We start from the raw sequence: 21,574 nt of genomic DNA on the forward strand, positions 1-21,574 counted from the left end.
TTAGCAAAGTCAAAATATAATGTGTTTCAATTTGTCTATCACTCTGTCACAGAAGGAAAACAGGCCAGTTTGATGTTATTGATTCTCCACAAAGCCCTGCTATTTTTCACCCAAAACCCTGTGCTCTTACGACTGCTTAGGAATTGATTTCTGGTGAGATATTCAGTTTGTTTGTTTGTTTCACAGTATGACACACTGATGGATCCATATCACAACGCACTATCATGTCTATGCTTTCATGAGAATGGACTTCAAATTGCTCCTTTCATAGACTTTGATCACCTCTCCCAAGCTTCATGAATCATTTACAATCATTGCTAGTGGTTGTCATGTCCCTATTTGACCTTGGGTAAATTCAACTTTGCCAATTAAAACACATTCCACTTACTTAAAATGTAACCAAGATTCCCTGAGGACAAATCAGCATAGTGGTTAAAAATAGGATTTTCTTAACACTAATAAAATAGTCTATTTCTGCTTCTTCCTTACACATTCCTATGATTCCCATCTGATGCAAATTCTTCCCCACACAGTATCCCTGGGGGTCACTGAAAATGTCACAGATGTTTGCATACAAATTCTCTTGGCTGCCATCTGAGACCCACCATGTTCCTCCTCTCCCACCCCTCTGCTTTGATGTGCCCTGTTGTTGCCAGCCACGAAAGCATCATGAAGCTGCCTATGTCCCTGAGGCACTGTTAACACCCACCAAAAAGTGACATCTGCTACCACATCTTCATGTGAGATACAGGCTAGCTCACCTCGCTCCCGATCCCTCTGTGCCACTTTCTGCCACAGCAGCCAAAAAACAGCACTGCCGTAGGGACTTAGCATCTTATGGTGCTTTTGCTTAAATAGCTCCTTCAGATTTGATGCTCAGTACTCTTTCTCTGTGATCAGACAAGAGTGTGATAATTAAGCCATAAACAAACTGAGTGGCAGACACTAGGTGCTTTTCCAGAATGACCCCAAACTCCTGTACAAACTATTTTTTTCTCTGTCCAAACTGTCTTCTCCGAATGATGCCTTCCTCAAGAGAATCATAGTCCATCATGACAACAGAGCACCAGTGGGTATGTGCAAGTGGCCTTTAGACATACTCCCATATATTTGCATCATAATGTGACTATAACTTAGGGTCAAGCTAAGACTCTCTTCACATTAAATAATAGAAAACTAGTGGGCGACAGAGCGAGACTCCGTCTCAAAAAAAAAAAAAAAAAAAAAAAAAAAAAAGAAAACTAGTAGCTACAGCTCTATGTTGTGTCTTCCTATTCTCCCATGCTATGTGTTACCCTGTCCATAGATTATAGGTGACATTTAACATTTTTCTGTTTTGGGGACTTCTGTTACCTAGTCAGCTCAATTAAATTTCATAAAAAGTTATTGACCAATTCCAGTATGCCAGATATTTGCCAGTCCATGCAATATAACAATAAATGAAGCAGAAATTTCTAGACTCTAGGGTTTTCTAGCCTATTGGAAAGACACGAACAAGTATTTACCATGTAGATTGATGAATTTCATAATAGGGTTAAATATAGATGGGAGCACAGAGGGGAGGAACTTTTGTTAGTTCAGGGATCAAAGAAAACTTCCTGAAGGAGGGCATGCCCTAGTGAAGTGCTGAAGGACAAACAGACCTTATCAGATAGGTCAGGACAGAGAACGATGAGGGCAAGAAAGCATCATGAGCCAAGATTCTGAGGCCTGCAGATCTGAGGCACACCAAGCCCTGGTGTTCTTGGGAGAACTCCAAGTAATTGGAGATCATGGGATCATAAGGTGAAGTATTAAAGAAGGGTAGCAGTAGGGGATTGCATCTATTTGTGGCTGCTAAGGCTTATGACCACGTCTTTATATTTAGCTTATTCCTCATTCCAAACCATGAGGATTTGCATCTTCTCTATGGGTTTTGAAAAAAAAAAAAAAAACTTAACAATCCCAAGTATCCATTATTATTAGTAAAACATTTGTAAGAGAGAAAAGCTAAGAAATAAACAATTCAGTGGGCTAGTATAATAATCACTTTTGCTCGCTCACCTCAGAATCCAATACAGTAGACAGCTGGCTCTATTCCACACAGTCATTCATGTATCCAGGATTCATCCATCTTGTGGCACAACTATCTTCAACAGCTGGCCTTTAAAGTTCCATGAAAGAGCCAGAGAAAGCATGGAGTGTTCCAGGGAAAGGAAGGTATTTGGTTAGGAATGGCATTATCACTTTTGCACACATTCTCGTATTTAGAACTCAGTCACATATCATAAATCTAATTGTAAGAGAAATTTGGAAACATGGTCTTCCCATGTGCCCTCAAAAAAAAAAAAGGAAACCATTTAGTGTAAATACATGGCACTGTCTCAGACATATTTAGGAGCAAGGAAAAACTAGAATTGACCACTGCCTTTTGTAGTATTGATCACTGGTGCAAAGAATCATAGAAAAAACATGGGGTTACCCCACCATTATATCTTTGTATTGAACATTAAGCCATTTCCTTGTAATAAAGTCAGGCTGAACACACCATCCTAGGCACTGAGAATGGCAGATGACTACATTTTGTGCCTCTGTGTCTGGATATATATGTGCAAGACAGAGCTAAACATTTAAATGAGGCCTTGTAAGCTATTAGAGAGAATCAGAGAATGAAGTATGCAGCTTTCTAAGCAAGAAGAGTCTGTGAGTTTCATTAATGAATACTGTAGTCTGAGAACTAACCTTAACATTTTCCCTCTGAGTCTATAGTTTTAAGGCCGTTAGCAATTTTTTCCATATAACAAGATGTCACATTCATAAGAACACTTGGCAACGCTGTCTCCTAAGACCATTTCTCATTGGCCATGGTTGCAATAGAATCAAATTAAATTTGAGAGGATAAAATGTACCTTTTTATCTTCCAGGAGCAAATATCTATCTAATAACACAGCCCATGTAACATTTACACATAGATCTAAAACGTTAGCTTCTTGGGAAAAATGATAGAAAATGAGGAAGGTCATTTTGGCTCATTACATCAGATTCTTGCAAAGCTCCACAGACTTTTGAGCTAATCCTACATTTTTTATGTGTATCATTTCAGTGCCTAGCTGTATTTGTGGGGCTGCTTTTTCTAAAGGCCTCTCAAAATATCACAAAACATCTTTTTATCAAGATTTAGATGTTATAGAGGAATATAAAGCAATAGAATAGCTTGTGAAAAGGCATTACATTTCAAGAAACACCTTTATAATGCTGGTTTAGGAATGGTATTAAAATACATTTTACAGTGGTTATCATTTCGTGTGAGATATTTGGGTTTCCAAACTTCCTTCACTTTCTACCCTCCTCCTTTCACCCTTTGGGTAATTGCAATCATCAGTATTTTCATAATGAGGGTAATGAAAGTCACCTTCTTATAGCGTTGGTATAGGTATGAAATGAGGTAATATGCACATAATCATTTTGTAATAAAACTTTGCATCTGTTATTATCACTTGATCTTGTCCATGCAGAAGTGGCTTTCTCTCCCCTGCTCTGGGTGCATTTCTCCATGACAGTTTTATCCCCTTAAACTGGAATGATTTATTATAAAGTCAGGACTCTGGGATAGGTATAAGTTAGCTTAAGGATAAACTGAATGTATTAGCTCTCAAAATGAAACGTCTGTGAGACTAGGCTTCAAACAAAACTAAATTTGGGTGCTGAAATTATATGGTCTCTCTCTTTCTCTCCCTACCTCCTTACTTTTTTCCTTCTTTTCCTCTCTCCTTTTCTCGCTCTCCATCTCTAATTACGTTTTCTTTAAGAGCTTTGGAGACTATTTCTGATCAAGAGAAAGCCCATCAAGGCTAAGCTTACATGGTCTTCTGGCTACTAATTTCAGAAGGAGAGAAACATACTCAATCAGTGTTTCTTTTGGTTTCCCCATAATAACTTTAATTGGTTTTCCTGAGTGAGTCACTGTGTCCCAGGGGAATGTGAACATTTGATTACACAGCTTAGTCATCCACTCCAGCAGCAGTGGAGTTGGGGATCCCAAATTGACAGCCCCAGCAGAATCACATAGGCTGGCAAAGGGGTGATTTTCAAAAGGTATGAGGGGCAGACACAAAATGGCAGATATTGTATCATATTCTATTCCATATTAGACTGTGATCTTCTGAGGAGAGGCAAGTTGGACAAAACTTAGTACTGAGCGGATAACAGTAACACTTAAAAATATTAGTGGAATAGAAGAACTGTCCATCTCACTTTTGGCTAAATGCAGATTAGCATGGCTAATGGAGAAGATAAGTTTGTAAAGCATGGAATGTGTTGGTATGACACATAAGCAACCAAACCTAGGTATTACCATAACCTGATAATAATCTCAGAACCTTTCAATTACCTTAGTAGTACAAAGCAAATTTAGTAAGTAAATTGAAACTATGGTATTTGTATTGAATTCCAGTGGAATAATAAATAAGAGGGAAAAACAAGCAGATTCCTCAAAATCATATTAGATCTCAGCAATTCAGTTTTTATTTTTAATCTCCAAACCCAAGGCCAGGTGCACTGGATCACACCTGCAATCCAGCACTTTAGAGGGCTGAGGTGGGCACATCTCTTGAGCTCAGGAGTTTGAGACCAGGCTGGGCACATGGCAAAATCCCATTTCAACAAAAAATACAAAAAAAAAAAAACTAGCTGGGCATAGTGGTGTGCACCTGTACTCCCAGCTGGCCAGGAGGCTGAGGTGGGAGGATCATTTGAGTGCAGGTGGTTGAGGCTGCAGTGAACCTTGATCATGCCACTGTACTCCAGCCTGGGCGAGGGAGTGAGATCCTGTCTCACAACAACAACAACAACAACAACAACAACAACAAGCAATAGTTCTGCTTCTAGTATACAAATGACATCTTCAAGTTAAATTCATTTGAGGTGAATTTATTTGAAGAGGGAGACTAAGAGCAACTTCAGGAGGTCCACCTTTAAGTGGAAATGAGCAATTCTGTAAAAGTTTGAGGGCAATATATGCATTACAAAACACAGGCTTTAGGGGCAAAACTGTGTCACTAATACAGAGGCATATCAGATAGACCATTAAAATGAGTTGGAGAAAATTAAGAAGAAACTGATGAGGATAAAACCCAATAAGAAGGATAGAAGCCTCATTCCTAATTAGCAAATGAATACTTCAATGAGAGCCTTGGCTTTATTCTCCTCATCTAAGTCAAGAGAAATGAGAAGAACTGTAAGAAAATGTTGGACTAGACCTTTGAATCTCTTCCTACTGTCCAAACTTCTAGGACACTATAGTACTCTGTATTCCCAGAGGTATTTTCAGATCTTTCTTTTAAAGACGGATTAATGTGGGCTAGTCTGTTTTAGATACAAAGCTCCTATTTTGCAGTCATCACTACATACCTTTCAATTAGAGGCTCACACTATCTTCTTATAACCTTATACCATAACATCTGTATCCCCATCACTATCATCAACCATCCTCCATGATTCATGTTGTTTACCACCCTGTCTCCGTCAGTAGTGTCAGCCAATTCACATCCACCCTGATGATCCATCTGCTGTGTTGACTTCATGGTCATCTCAATGTCCTCTCAAATAATGTCCTCCTCCTTACTCATTTCATCTAGCTAGTAATGTGCATTTTAATGGGGGCTGTTTGTATGTGATACCTAACACACAAAAAGTGAGTTTTCAGTTCAAGCATACTCAATACTAAGGTAGAGACCATCAGGAAAGATATGTTGAACTTAGGGGATCTTTTAGCACTATCAAATTTATCATCTTACTTTACCACCCTCATTCAGTCATCTATAAATGCTCACCTCACAGACCCAACCATATAAGCTCTTTTGTACCTTTGTACTTGTCTGCTCATATTATACTTTCAAAGTTAAGACTCATAGACTTTATAAATTAATTATTGTTTTGTTGTGTAACCTTGCCTTCACCTCCCTTTCCAAAACATGAGTTAAATTTAGTACCAAGATCTATTCTTCATCTTCACTCCTTGCCAACCAGGTAAAAATGAATTGTCACAAGATAAATAAAAAGCAAAATGTTATTTCACATATGAAAATTCAAGGAACTCAGAATAGTAAAACAATTTAAAAAAAAAAAAGTTGGAGGACTCACATTTCCCAATTTCAAAACATATTAAAAAGTTACAGTAATCAACACATTATGGGAAGGATAAACATATACATTAATAGAATTCGATTGAGAGCACAGGAAGAAACCCTCACATTTATAGTCAATTGATTTTTGACAAGGATGTGAAGATGACAATTCAGTGGAAGAAGGAATAGTCTTTTTAACAAATGGTGCTGGAACAACTGAACATCACATTCAAAAGAATTAAGTTGAACCCCTACCTTATACCATATACAAAAATTAACTCAGTGAACAAAGACCTAAATGTAAGAGCTAAAACTATAAAACTCTTTGGAGAAAATAAAAGGTAAGTCTTTATAACCTGAGATTTGGCAGTGGTTTCTTAAATATGACACTAAGTGAGCAAGCAACAAAAGAAAAAATAGATACATTGGATTTCGTCAAAAGTAAAATCTTTTATTCTTCAAAGGACATCATCAAGAAAGTGAAAACACAACTCACAGAGTTGGAGAAATTATTTGCAAATCATATATCTGGTGAAAGGACTTGTATCCAGAATATATAAAGTGCTCTTACAACTCAATAATTAAAAGACAAATAACCTAATTAAATATTGAAAAACGAAAAAAAGGAACAAAATAAATGGAAAAGTATCTGAACAGACCTTCTCCAAAAAGATATACAAATGGCCAATAAAGACATGAAAAGATGGTCAGCATTATTTGCCATCAGAAAAACTCAAATCAAAACTACAATATCACTTCATATCCACTAGGATGGCTAGGATAAAAAAGACAAATAATAAAAAAATGTTGAAAAGGATGTGGAGAGATTAGAACCCTTATATACTGCTTGTGGAAATGTAAAATCATGCAGCCACATTGGAAAACAGTCTGGCGGTTCTTCAAAAGGTTAAACATAGTGTTAACTACCATACGGCCCAGCGATTCCACTCTTACCCAAGAGAAATGAAAATATATGCCCACACAAAAACATGCATATGAATGGTTATAGCAGCTTTACTCATAATAGGTAATAAGTGGGAATAATTCAAATGTCCATCAACTGATGAATAATGACACAAAATGTGGTATACCTATGCAATGTAAAATTATTGTACCACAAAATGGAATAAAGTACCAAGACATGCTACAGTATGAATGAATCTTGAAAACATTATGCAAAGTGAAAGAAGACAATCACAAAGGCCCATATACTGTATGATTACATTGATAAGAATGCCAAGAATAAGCAAATCTATAGAGACACAAAGTAGGGTCCGTTGTTTTCTAGGGCTTGGAGGAAATGGGGAGTGACTGTTAATAGGTACAAGATTTCTTTTAGAAATGATAAAAATGTTCTAAAATTGATGGTGGCAGTTGCATAACTGTGTGACTAGACCAAAAACTATTTAATTATATACCTTAAATGGGGGAATTATATGGCATGTGAATTATATCTCAATAAAGCTGTTATGTAAAACAACAACAACAACAACAAAAACAGTGTCCTGTCATTTTTATTAGCCCAGAGGAAATTGAAAACTATCACAAGTTTATCAAAAATTTGTCTTTTTGATCCTTTCAGACTACATGGTTTCCTTTTATTGATATTCTATTGATGAGGTTTGTTGATGCCACAGTCATCAGGGTTTGAAATTCTTAAAAAAAAAAATCACCAAAATACCCTGGTTTGAGGGTCCTTTTTGCAAAACTCTTACAAACCTGTCTGCATATGTCATACTGAATACTCTCTCAATAGATAATTTCTATTACTTGAGAATAGATTTGTAAATTCATTTTTTGTTGTAAAGATAACCATGTACTATGATAACACATGGTGGCTTCTTTATTACTTCAAGTATCAAGAGCTGTTTCTCTTGTTTCTACTACTTGTATCACTGGACTCTCCCACTGAAATTTTTGTGTTATTTAAGAGCTATTTCTACCACGGGGAAGGTGATGAGAGAATAACAAGTTGAGCTTCCTGGTTCTTGAGTTAATTGGGAAAGTATAGCTCTATTCTCTAGAATTTGCCCATCTTATCTTCCTCACTACTTGCCTTTTGGAAGGAGATTGTGATTCTTCATCGAAGACTTCAACCCCACACCAAATCCCTAAGGCGCTATGGCTTAATGTCCAGAAAGCTCCTCCCTACAAATGCAATCTAGAATAAGTCTGACCTTCCTTCACCTCTGAAATTCTGGGAATAAGCCTCATGCTGCCATCTGTCTAGGTCAACAACTTTAACCACTGCCTTTTGATTACTCTTGAGGTCATAGGTTTATTAAAAAGAAGCTCTGACTTCTCACTCTGACTGAAGGTGTCTAAACGAGAAGCTTAAAATTCTGACTAGAATCTAACCACATAACTAACTAGAAATTCTGACTAGATTATTTGACTACATAAACCACCAATGTGTTTGTGGTGGCTTGGGGAGTGCTGTAATAATACTGTGGGCATGCATGGTAAATGGGATAGCCACCAAGTATGTCATCAAGACCAATCCATATCCCATGTGAAAATAGAAAGTATGTTTTCAATATCTTCCATCCTTAGACAAGAGGACATTAAATACCTCTAAGCCCACTTTCCGGCCTCAGACTATGGACAAGGAGACTTTCACTTTCATCTCAGCTACAGAAATGTTGGAGAGAAAACATCTAATCTGGTCTCTCTTTATCTTTTACTATGCCCCATAAGAGACTGTGAGATTAGAAAGAGTAAGATATGTTTAAGACCATAGCTACCTATTTTCCAACTTTTTCTTTTACCCTCTTTGTTCTTTGCTCTGCCTAAAAATGGGTTGTGAGACAAAATTAACAACTTTCCATATACCTGAATAAATAATGGGGCAGATGCAATCCAGAAGCAGATCTTAATTTCTCAATTTGGAGGAAAGGAGATATTAGGAGAACTTCACTTTAATCTCAGCTTCTAGCCATAATATCTAACCCTTTATTAGAGAGTTATCAGCTATATAATTAAGGTTAATGGTGAGATTATTGTTTGGCTCCTCGTATTTTCTCTTTATTGGTTAGAACCCAGAGAGGAGGATGGGTGAGGAATTGGCTCCAAGCAAAATGGACCCTATGGTGGAGAGTATCCATGATTACACATGTTCAGGGCTGGAAAAGGCAGGGGCTAATAAAACCAACCACAGTGCATTTCTGTCAACTCAACAAACATGCCTCAAGTACCTAAATACGTAGACAAATAACATAATAAGATTATATCTAGCACATTTATTGTAAGATAAATAATTGTAAGAGATATGGCTACAGGGTAAGGAACTTAACTCTTGATACTTCTGGTGTACCATCTAGATGATCCTTCCAACACATTGGCCTCTCAGTTCCTTGGAAAATCTCTCTTCCAATGATCTTGTTCCTCATGCTACCTCAGTTACTCAATCCCATGAGCTTATCCTAGATCTCATCATTACCAGTAATGGCAACTCTAGTCATTTCATGCCTTCAACTCTCTGACTACCATCTTCTAATCTCCACTCACTCTCTTAGTAACCTATCTCCAAAAATCTCCACTTCATGGATCCTTCCATTAACCTGCCCCCATGATGCTTTCTCTCCTTCCTAAACCAGCTTAAATGTCATGGTCAATTTGTATAGACCCTTGATGTCCTTGATTCCATTGCCACTCCTTTACTTCATATTACTCACTAGATAATCCACAACTTAGTTCAAATCAACTCTCTACCCACCCATGAATGGCATTGAGCAGCATGTCTAGATATAAACACCCAACCACTGCTGACTAATATCAATTTAAATCTATGACTGGGGACTCAAGAGGGCCCTTAACACAGCTCAGCAATTATCTTACACTTCCCTAGTCTATTCACTCTTCCATGTTCCTAAATCTCTATTGCAAAATATCTCCTCTCTCATAAGATCTTCAATGTTGCCTTTCCTAAATTTATTTTCAATGAATAACTTTGCTTTCTATGTTGAGAAAATGGAAATAGTCAGATGAGAATCACCACTCCCTCTGACCTATCTGCACTTTCTTCTTATTTGTGCCCACAGATGGACTTTCCACAATCCTAACGCCAATTCTTCCTATGTTCTAGATCCCATCTCTGGTACCTATTCAACAACATTGTTGCAACAATTCCCTTCTGTCTCCTACGGTTTCTCCCTCTGTCCTAGACCACTCCTATCAGCATACATACATGTTAATATATTTTTTATTTGTATTTACTTAAAAAAGAGTAAATAAACCTAGACCCTATATCCCCTAATGGCTAGTGCTTTATTTGCTTGTTTTCTTTTGTAGAAACTCTCTTTTTTAAAAGTTTTATATACTTGCTGCCTCCATTTTCTTTCCTTACAGTCTCTTTAATCCACTCCCATCAAGTTTTCACACTTACTCCCCGTTAGAGGTGTTGTTCTCAAGTTTACACAGAGACACCCACATTATTAAATGTAATGGCTCAGTCCTCAGTCCTCTTCTTACTTGACTCATTAGCTAAATGAATCAACTTTTTTTTTTCCTTTCTTTTTTTTTTTTTTTTTTTTGGTGATGGAGTCTCCCTCTGTTACCCAGGCTAGAGTGCAGTGGCACAATCTCGGCTCACTGCAACCTCTGCCTTGCGAGTTCAAGTAATTCTCCTACCTCAGCCTCCCGAGTAGCTGGGACTGCAGGCACACACCACCACGCCGAGTTAATTTTTGCATTTTTAGTAGAGACAGGGTTTTGCCATGTTGGTCAGGTTTCTCTCGAACTCCTGACCTCAGGTGATCCACCCATCTCAGCCTCCCAAAGTACTGGGATTACAGGCATGAGCCACCGCGCCAGGCCTGAACCAACTTTTAACACAGTTGGTTTACTTCTTTCTTCTTGACCTTGATGCTTGCTTCTTTCTTCATTTGGCTTTCAGGATATCACACTCTGTGCTGATGAACAACTTCTTTACAGTCTTCTTTGCTTGTCACTCCCAATTTCTTCTTACTGGAGTGTCCTTGTGCTTGGAGTTTGATATCCTTCTCTCCTCTATATAGACACCTTCCTATGGTGATCTCATTCTAACTCGTGACTTTTGATGCCAGCTGTTTCCCGATAACTCACAAGTTCATCTACCCAGCCTAGACTTCTCTTCTAAACACTAGACTTACATATTCAACTTAAAATTTGCAGTGACTTGTCTAATACATTTATCAAATACACGTCTGAAACTCAATTCCTAATCTTTCCCACTCTCCCTAAAAAGTTTGCTCCCACAGAGTGTAAATTAGTTCAACCATTGTGGAAAACAGTATGGTGATTTCTCAAGGATCTAGAACCAGAAATACCATTTGACCCAGCAATGCCATTAGTGGGTATATACCCAAAGGATTATAAATCATTCTACTGTAAAAACATATGCACATGTATGTCTATTGCAGCACTATTAACAATAGCAAAGACTTGGAAACAACCCAAATGACCATCAGTGATAGACTGGATAAAGAAAATGTGGCACATATACACCATGGAATACTATGCAGCCATAAAAAAGGATGAGTTCATGTCCTTTGCAGGGACATGGATGAAGCTTGAAACCATCATTCTCAGTAAACTAACACAGGAACAGAAAACCAAACACCACATATTCTCACACATAAGTGGGAGTTGAACAATGAGAACACATGGACACAGGAAGGGGAACATCACACACTAGCGCCTGTCAGGGATTCAGGGGCTAGGGGAGGCATAGCATTAGGAGAAATATCAGATGTAGATGATGGGTTGATGGGTGCAGCAAACCACCATGGCACATGTATACCTATGTAACAAACCTGCACGTTCTGCACATGTATCCCAAAACTAAAGTATAATTTAAAAAAAGGAAAAAGTTTGCTCCCACATGTAGCCCCTTTTATCTCAACCAATGGCAACTCCATTATTCCAGTTTATCAGACCAATAACATTGAGGTTGTTCATGACACCTTTCTTTTGCTCTCATATGACATCCAATGTCAGTAAATTATATTAACTCTGCCTTCAGAGTATATCTAATATCTTATCACTTCTTACCAACTTCACTGCTACCATCCTGATCTGTGCCACCATCTTCACATATCTAGATTGTTGTAATAGCCTCCTGAAATGGTTTGGATATGTGTCCCCACCCAAATTTCACCTTGAACTATAAATTCTAATATTGGAGATGGGGCCTGGTGGGGGGTGATTGGATCATGGGGGAGGATTTTTCATGAATAGCTTAGCACCATCCTACCCTTAGTACTGTCGTCACAATTGTCAGTGAGTTCTCCCAAGATCTGGTTGTTTAAAGGTGTGTAGCTCCTCCACCCTCTCTCTCTTGCTTCTGCTCTTCCTATGTAAGACACGTCTGCCCCGGCTTTGCCTTCCACCATGATTATAAGTGCATTCTGAGGCCTCTCCAGAAGCCAAGCAGATGCCAGCATTATGCTTCCTGAATAAACCTCTTTTCATAGTAAATTATCCAATCTCAGGTATTTCTTTATAAGCAGCATGATAATGGACTAATACATCTCCTAACTCATCTCCTTCTTCTACACTTGATGCCCTAGAGTCTGTTCTCAACATGGGAAACAGAGGGATTTTGTAAAAAATATTAAGTCATATTTCAGATTGTATCTTTCCTATGCTTAAAAATATCTTCCAGATCCCAATTTTAGAACTCCTAGTATTCTTTACTATAGCATTCTACAGGTCATACATGATCTGGGCCTCTATCATTGATCTTGTTTCCTATTTACTCTCATTTTTATTCTTTATATTCCAGTCCCCACAGCCTTTTTGCCCCTCTTTAAATATGCCAGACCTACTCTCACCTTGGCCTTTGTACCAGCTGTTCCCTCTATCTGGATTATTCGCCTCCAGACAAGTGTGTGGCTCAGATTCTCATTTCCTGGATGTCTTCGCTGCAATGCCACTTTCTTTTTTTAAATTTCAACTTTTATCTTAGATACAGCGGGTACCTGTGCTGGTTAGTTACATGAGTAAATTGTACCCAGGTAAAGAGTACAATACCCAATAGATAGCTTTTCAAGCCCACCCTCTTTAGTAGTCCACAGTGTCCATTATTCCCATGTTTATGTCCATGTGTGCTCAATGTTTAGCTCCCATTTAAAAGTGAGAGCATAGAGTATTTGGTTTCCTATTATGTTAGTTTTCTTAGGATTATGGCCTCCATCTGCATCCATGTTGCTGCAAAGGCTGTGGTTTCATTCTTTTTAGGGCTGTGTAGCATTCCATGGTATATATTTACCACATTTTTTAAATACTATCTACCACTGATAGGCACTAGGTTGAGTCTATGTCTGCTATTGTGAAGAGTGTGGTAATGAACATACAAGTGATGTGTCTTCTTAGTATAATAATCTAGTTTCCTAGCATGGTAGCTCCATTTTTACGTTCTTTGAGAAATCTCCAAACTGCTTTCAATAGTGGCTGAACTAAATTACATTCTCACCAACAGTCTATTAACGTTCCCATTTCTCCACAGTCTCACCAGACTCTGTGGTTTTTTAACTTTTTAATAATAGCCATTCTGACTGGTGTGAGATGATATCTACCTCACTGCAATGCCACCTTCTTAATGAGGCCTACTCTGGCCACTGTTTAAAATGACATCCGAGTCCCTCACATTTTCCATTCTCTCGCCATGCTCTACATTTCCTTACTTTTATGTAGCACTATCACCTTATACTTTGTAAAATGTACTTATTGTGCTTATTATTTAATTTCCCTCTCACTGGAACATAAGCTCCAAAACAAAATAATACGTTTGGTATGTTTTGTTCACTGATGTATCCTAGGAACTCAAAACTGTGTGTAGCATATATTTGGTACTTAACAAACATTTGTCGAATGCAAGATTTGTTCATGCATTGTATTGTTGAATGCAAGAATGAACTCACAGGGGCATGAATGAAAGATAGATAGGAATTTATGTGTAATGAGAACAGCAGTGAGGCAGAAGCCTCTGAAGAAAAGTGTCAAGTGAGAAATGCCTGCGAGTAGGGAAGCCAAAGGACTTTTAAAAATAAAGGTATGTAAAATAAAATGTGGTTTGGTTTGCTTCACTACACTGTAGTTCTTTCTCTGGTGGTGTTTTTAAAAACATCCATCAATTATTTAACACTTCTGTTATTGAGAGGTGGGAGTCTACGTTCCCTCTCCTTGAATAAATACTCCCCATCAATACAAATAGCAGGAGTGAGGCTGGGAGACTTTTGAGGCTGAGTGAAAACAGATCATTCAGTGGCCGGGCGCGGTGGCTCACATCTGTAATCCAGCACTTTGGGAGGCCGAGGTGGGTGGACCACCTGTGGTTAGGAGTTCGAGAACAGCCTGGCCAACATGGTGAAACCCCGTCTCTACTAAATACAAAATATCAGCCAGGCACAGTGGTGCATGCCTGTAATCCCAGCTACTTGGGAGGCTGAGGTTGGAAAATCACTTGAACTCAGGAGGCAGAGGTTGCAGCAAGCCAAGGTTATGCCATTGCACTCGAATCCAGGCAACAAGAGCAAAACTCTGTCTCACCAAAAAAAAGCATCGTGCAGCTTCTCACTGGTCATCCCGAATGCTTGCTTGGGAGAGACTGGCTCTTGGAATCCAGGCACCACTCTCTTCTGTGAGAAGAACAAGTCACCGTGAGAGCCCATGGGTAGGTGTCCAGTTGGCAGTCCAAGCTGGGCACAAGCCTCTGAGTCACACATGTGAGTGGAGACTCATTCAGATGATTCAACCTTCTGCTGACTGAGTCATCCCCTGTGGAGGCCCCAGATAGCTAGGAGCAGAGCTGCCACGGCCACAGTGCACTGTTTGAATTCTTGACCAAAAAACAAACAAACAAAAAAAGTGCACTTAATAAAGTGATTGTCTTTTTATATCACTAATTTGCATGTTGAGTTTTTAAATGCGGTGATAATAACTGGAATAATCTCCATCCTCCAAGTCACACATATGACTTGCAAGACTAAGTTATATGTTTGTGGAACTCTAGACCAGCATAGGGCAGACAGTAAAGGGCAAACACAGAAAGTGAAACTCTGATTTAGAGACCAAGCATCCGGCAGGAACAAAAACTCAGAGGCAGAAGCGGCTGAGCAAAAGGTCTCCAGAAAATTTAGGGAAAGCAAACAACTGACCACAGACTGTCAGATGGAGGCTTGAGATAACTTACACCAGACGACTTAAACCTGAGTCTCAGGGGGGAAGTAGAGGACCTTTGCATGTTAATTTCCCTGCTAATTACCAACTAGGATCTAAAATGTAAGATGTCAACTGTAGGCATCAATATCCTAGAATTGTGTCTATCAGCTGACCTTGTGTTTTCAACTTGAAATCTGGATGTTTTTTCCCAACTCTTCTCTTTCCTTCAGCCCCACATCTAATACTGGAAGCCGGGAGATTAGAAGAAATTAAATGAGTGACTTTGGACCTAGCTTTCTGGTTTTGATTCACAACAACTCCACTTTCTAGCTGTGAATTCTTGGGAAATTTGCGTAACTTCTCCAATATTCTGCTTTCACATCTGTAAGTGGAGATGATAAAAGTGCTAACTTACGGGATATTCCAAGGATTAGATAAACTAACATGAGGAAAGCACTTTAAGAGGTGTCTGGGACACAGTAATTCCTCCATAAATTCTAGCTATTCACCTCATCAGCGATCAAACTTCGTTAGCCCCCCTTCTCAACAGTCTTTTAAATGTGCCTCCACTGCTCCATCTATTCCTTCCTTTTTCCTTCCTTCTTCTCCTCCTCCATCCTACTCTCCAGAAAAGCTCCTGTATTATCCATCTATAAAACAGGTCACCAGTCAAAGTAAAAATAACCAATGACTCCTCATTGCCTTAGAATATCACATAGCCCTTCCCAGTGTTACCACCCCAACCTCACCACTATGATGCCTGTAGCCTTTTCTCTTGTAACTGCCTTTTTTCCCCCACAAATTTGTTTCCTTCACCAGCAATGACCTTTGCCTGCACTTTCCTCATTGTCTAATGTGGTCCTTTATGACGGAATGTTCTTGGCAAGGCACACTGAAATCTTTATGATAACCCACTGACAAAGACTTTAATTCTAAGAATTTTTTTCTGCTTCATTCTGAAGTAAAAGGTGGGGAAAGGAATGTAAGTGAGCTCACTTCAGGGAAACTCCTTTTAATAAATGATTTTCAGGTTCTTCTCTAAGAGCACTTTAGGTTAAACAGTTCCCTAACTACTGCAGGGCTGCGCTGGTCACTCTTTCACTTCTACTTCCCAGCATATGGCCAGGAAAAAAAAAATGCCCATCTGCAGCTCAGCAATTGCACCTGTTCCTCTAATTCACTGGAAGGGAAGAGATAGGAAAGAGGGAAAAACAATTCAACAAAAGGAATCATGATAATGAGAAACCTTTTAATATTATAATTATTGGTGCACGTTTGTCTTTCTACCCGAACCTCCTTGACACCTACCCAAATAGTGCAAGCACACACATGCACACACATCGTGTGATATTACCACCCCCTGACATACTAAGTATTTGTGCTGCTGTTGTTTCCTGTCTGTCCCCTCCTCCTCATGACACAAAATGCAAACCCCCTAAGACTTAGGTTTTTGTTCACTGTTACATATCTAGTACATAGTAGTAGCAGCACATAGTAGGTTCTCAACAAATATTTGATGAATGAATAAATGATGAGTGAGTGAATATTGGAAAGAACTCACTAAAATTATAATCAGTAAAAGTTTTGTTACTTCTTAACTTCACAACCTTAAGTGAGGTGTTAAACCCAAATGGGTCTCGGTATTCTCATCTGTAAAAAGGCACAACAAGGATTTTAGAAGGAAGTCACAGAAGGAAGAATCCACTCTACCCATGTCTCAAGGATCAGTTCCACACCATCATCCCTATGAAAGATTTGCCCATTTCTCCAGATAGCATCTGGCATCCACTCTTCTAGATTCATTTCCTCCACACTTTATACATATATTTACTGCAATTGATCACTGAGGTCCAATAATGTGCTATAGAGAAGAACAGAGTTTAAAGACTGATTGAGTAGAGACCCCGCCTGGAAAACTAACAAGGGCTAGAGGTAAAAACTGGAAATAAACCAGGGGCATTGTAAGGATTCTGACAAAAATAAGAAACTTTGCAAGAATAAAGGAAAATAGAAAAGGCAATAAGAAGGAAACAATGATAAATGTGCCCTGACTTCCACAAAATCAGGAAATTATCAGCATGGAGTTAGCAGGTATTTTTAGAGCAAGGAGGTTATATGCTGAGGGCAACTGACAGTTCCACAGACATCAGATCCCCCTGGAAAGGGCCATACCAACATCGTTCATTGCATCGAGGCAAGGAGGAGATGCCCATTTATCAGTGAGTCACCTTTGTCCCAGCAGATATGCTTACACTTGGAAAGTGAACAAACTAGATGCGATGTTGGAGGTGGATCTCAGGACAGTGCTGAGTAAGAGGGGCCGGATACATGGTCATTGATGTCATAGCTGAAGAGGAACAGTGCCACCCAGTGTTCTGAAGATTGCTCCTGTCCACATGTAATGTTTTTCATGACTGAAAGAATTTTAGAATTTCTTTCTGTTAAAACATGCTTTGAGCTAAAGTACAGCCAGTTGATTCATTGCCAAGTACAAATGTTGCTGTCACTCATTTCATGCTTTGAGAGAGGGAGGATAAATTAGGAAAGAAAAAAAAAAAAGAGGTTGTTGGGAGGTCCCAATTATGCATGAGGATACAGCCCTGCTGAAACTGCAAGAGAAGGCAATCAACACAGAGAGCTGGTCTCAAAGACGTCTGCTTCGTAGAGGGCTGCCAGTTGATGGGGCAAGGACAAACAGAAGGTACGCACTCAACTGATTATGCCAAAGCAAAGGCAGCACAGGGGGAGGCTATGCCATAAACCTACAATAGAAGTGAATGTCCCATCTGTGGGAACAGAGAAGGGTGCAACTAATATTCCGTGTACAAGAGGAAGACTGAAATGCTGGACCACTGGGGTCCTAATCCCAGCTATCATTTCCTCACCGCAGGTCTTAAGAAAAGCTACCTTAAATCTCTCTGAATCTCGGTTTCCTCTGTGAAAATGGGGATGGTGATAATGACCACACCACACTGCAAGAAGGATTATATAACTTAATGCATTTGAAAGAGCCTAACACAATACCTTTACCGTTAAAGAAAAGACTTCAGGAAAGGTTTCACTGGAAAAGTAACTTCGGAGCTAGACCCCAAAGAACTACCACTTCCGCTTTCTTGACTGAAGAATTCTTATCCTCTTTAATTGGGGGAATAGTTCAAACCCCCAGGACTAAGTTTTTTGACAGATGTATATAGAGCAGAAAGGACTGAGGCAGTCTAGCCCTCCAGCCAGCCAGATCAAGTGACTCATTCCAAGAGGTCAGTGGGCGATGGCTATCACAGACAGATCACCCAGATGTCCCAAAGAATGTGCAAGTTATCAACATAGAGAAAGACTGAAAATGGAGCAAACTCCCTGTTCCCGAACACCCTTTTCTGCAGAGCTGAGGCTCTTTCCCTGAAGGCTCATAAGCTGTGGCTGAAAATTGCAGGTCAGGGAGGTATTTGTTAAAGACGGCAAGAAAGGTTATTCTTGTAACTTTATGAGGGTGATCTGCTCCTTTTCAGCTTCTAATGAATTCAGAAGGCTTTGTCCCTGGAGAAGATTAAGCTCATTCTATTCTGAAAATATCAATTCCCAGAAATGCCTATGTTTTCCTGGCTAGTGAGCAACACATGTTTAAATATTTCTCAGCCCTAACACTGAAATTTACAGATTCCTCCAAGTCCCAATCAACAATCACAGCAACACTTCAGGTGAGAGGAAATAGATATCTATTATAAAAATGAAAAGGCTTCATTCCCCACACACAGTTAAGTGGAAGCAAACGCTTCTGTGCATCCTGATGCTTTGCTTACAGCACCACCTAACGTTCTGGATCAAATCCTTTCCTATGCAGGAAAGATCTTTCTTTTAGGACTCTTACAAAACTGATGCTCTTTTACCTTGCATTTGGCAATCACAATAAAATGAAAATCAGCGTTGCACAAAGCAACAGAAGTGAAAGTGACACACTCAACCTAACAGGCATTTTTTCTTCCATTTAGAAGGGCAGGAAGAGACATCAGAGCAGAGGAATAAACTTGTGACTATGTGAAAATTAGATGTAATTCAATATGAAAATAATAATTGAATGCCTACTATAGGCCTAGCATTGCAAGGTCCTGATGCTATTGTAGTGCTAAAGAGGGCACAATTTTTACCTTCAAAGAGCTAATTTCAAAATAGACGATTAAAATACAGAGTGATTAAGTATGTGACCAAGTTATAAAGAGGGTCGTAAGGATACTAAGGGGAAGACGCACCTATGAAAGTCTAGAATCGAGCCAGAGGAGTCCATGTTGAATCTTTAAAACACTAGCCAGATAAAGGCAAAAAGAGGAAAGAAAAGGATTGCTCAGGTTGTGGGGCTTAGAAGATATAGACCAGGGTGTCAACCAAATCTTGGTCACCCAAGAGCTGCCTACTTCACTGATGGGATGGCTCTCCAGTTGCATTGCTTACATGACATCTCCCCAAGCCCTGCTTATGGCTGAATGGGCACTCTTACCCAACTGGAGCTGGTAAATTTACAACTGAGATAAGGCAGTCTCTCAGTGGGAAGAAAGTGACATGAAACGTAAGGAGCTATGTGCAATCGACATGCAGATCAGGAGAAAAATATAGTTTACCTACTTTTTACCACCCTTCACCACCAGCATCTCTCTCCTGGATTATGTAAGGGCAATCTAATAGAAGTCCCTGGCTTCTGCCCTTCACCCTCTCAGTCGGTTTTATAAGTACACATAGCGGTCAGGGTGATTTAGTTCCCACTTTAGTCAGATCAGGCCACTCACTTCTCTCCTCATCTGTTGGCTTTTGATCTCAGAGTAGAAGCCAAAGCACTTACATTAGCTCACAAAAACCAATATGCTCCCCCTCATGATCATCATTATTTCCCTGATCTAACCCCCTGTTAACTCATCTTCCTTGTCTTGCCCTTGGCTCCCATCTCTCTGGCCTCCTTGCATTTGTTTGGACTTGGACTTGCTGCCCCAGGACCTTTGCTCAGACTTGGACTTGCTGCCCTAGGACTTTTGTTCGAACTTGGACTGGCTGCCTCTGGACCTTTGCACTTGCTGTTCCCTTGGCCTGGAATCTCTCCTTCCAGAGAGCCACATAACTCACTGCCTCCTTTAGGATGCGCTCAAATGTCAACTTTTTAGTGAGGTCTTTCTTGATGACCCAATTAAAAAGTAAAACACTCTACAACATTTCTTACCCCATTCCTGCTGTATCCTTCTCCATAGAATTTATCATTATCCAACATACTGTATATTTTCATTATTTATTTTACTTATTGTCTCTCTTAGACCCTATTGTGACCCCCACTCTCATTAGAATATAGGAAAGATATTTTAATTGGTTACCTAACTAATTAATGAATGGAGTGGGTCCCTAGTGCCTTTCTAGCTCCTGGTCTTGATCTCTTTCCAACCCTACACATGCCCATCACTGAATTCAGGGAAATACTCCTGCATCCTTTTATGACATTCTTCTCTTGTGGCTTAAGGTTTTAAAACAGCTTTAGTGCATGTTTCTTAGAGATTTTCAAGCTGAATGCTAACTGATACAATGGGAAGACAGCCCCTAAACTTGCTGTGTCTGTAGTTACATTCCCATGTATCCTTAGGGCTTGCTTTGTTTCTTCCCTTAGGTCTCTGCAAAAGTATCTCCATATCATTGATCCCTTCTCTGACCACCTTATCTAAAATAGCATGCTGCTCTCTCCCCATCACACCCTATGCCTATCCATACTTTATTTTCTTCCTAGTACATATGTCTAGCCTAATATATATTGATTTGTTCATAGTCCAGCCTTTTCACTGGAATGCAAACCAGAACAGGAACTTCACGCTTTTATCACTGTATCTTCAGTGTTTAGAATAGTCTAATATATAGTGGATACTCAGTAAATGTGTATTCATCTATTCCACAAACATGTATTAAATGCCAATCACTATTCCAGCTACTGGGGAAATTTGTGCCCTCCTGGAATCTACATTCTAGTGGGAGATTTTTGTTAAGTATGAATTCAATGAACTCAAAGGTGAGAAACAGATGGAGCCTGCGCTGAAGGTGCTGCTGGACCTGAAGATTCACATGGGAGCTAAAATTAGAAATCACTTCAGGGGGCCTGGTGAGTTGTGGGCTTCGGTTGGTTGCTTCCAAATCATCTCCCTCCAACCCCTGACACAGGATCCGGATTTACGTTTCAAGAATTACCCTTCTTCCATTTTCAGCAAGAGTCTGGACATGAGTGACCTGACCTTCAGCTCTGGGGGGCTGGCCTTGGCTGACATAAGCAATCAGCATGTGACCCTTTGGACACTGACACTGGTTTTCAGAAA

The 21,574-nt window shown here is 39.5% G+C and overlaps 1 long non-coding RNA gene across 1 annotated transcript in view; it reads right to left on the reverse strand.

Annotated features, from left to right (window-relative positions):
• Positions 1-1,907: 1,907 nt before the first annotated feature.
• Positions 1,908-21,574, reverse strand: part of LOC116276414 — a 57,888-nt gene continuing 38,221 nt past the window's right edge. The window contains exon 2 of the long non-coding RNA XR_004185942.1: positions 1,908-2,143. This is a non-coding gene — a long non-coding RNA (uncharacterized LOC116276414). The remainder of the gene's footprint in view (positions 2,144-21,574) is intronic.

This window comes from Papio anubis, chromosome 8 (genome assembly GCF_008728515.1).
Source record: "Papio anubis isolate 15944 chromosome 8, Panubis1.0, whole genome shotgun sequence".
Classification (NCBI taxonomy): Eukaryota; Metazoa; Chordata; class Mammalia; order Primates; family Cercopithecidae; genus Papio; species Papio anubis.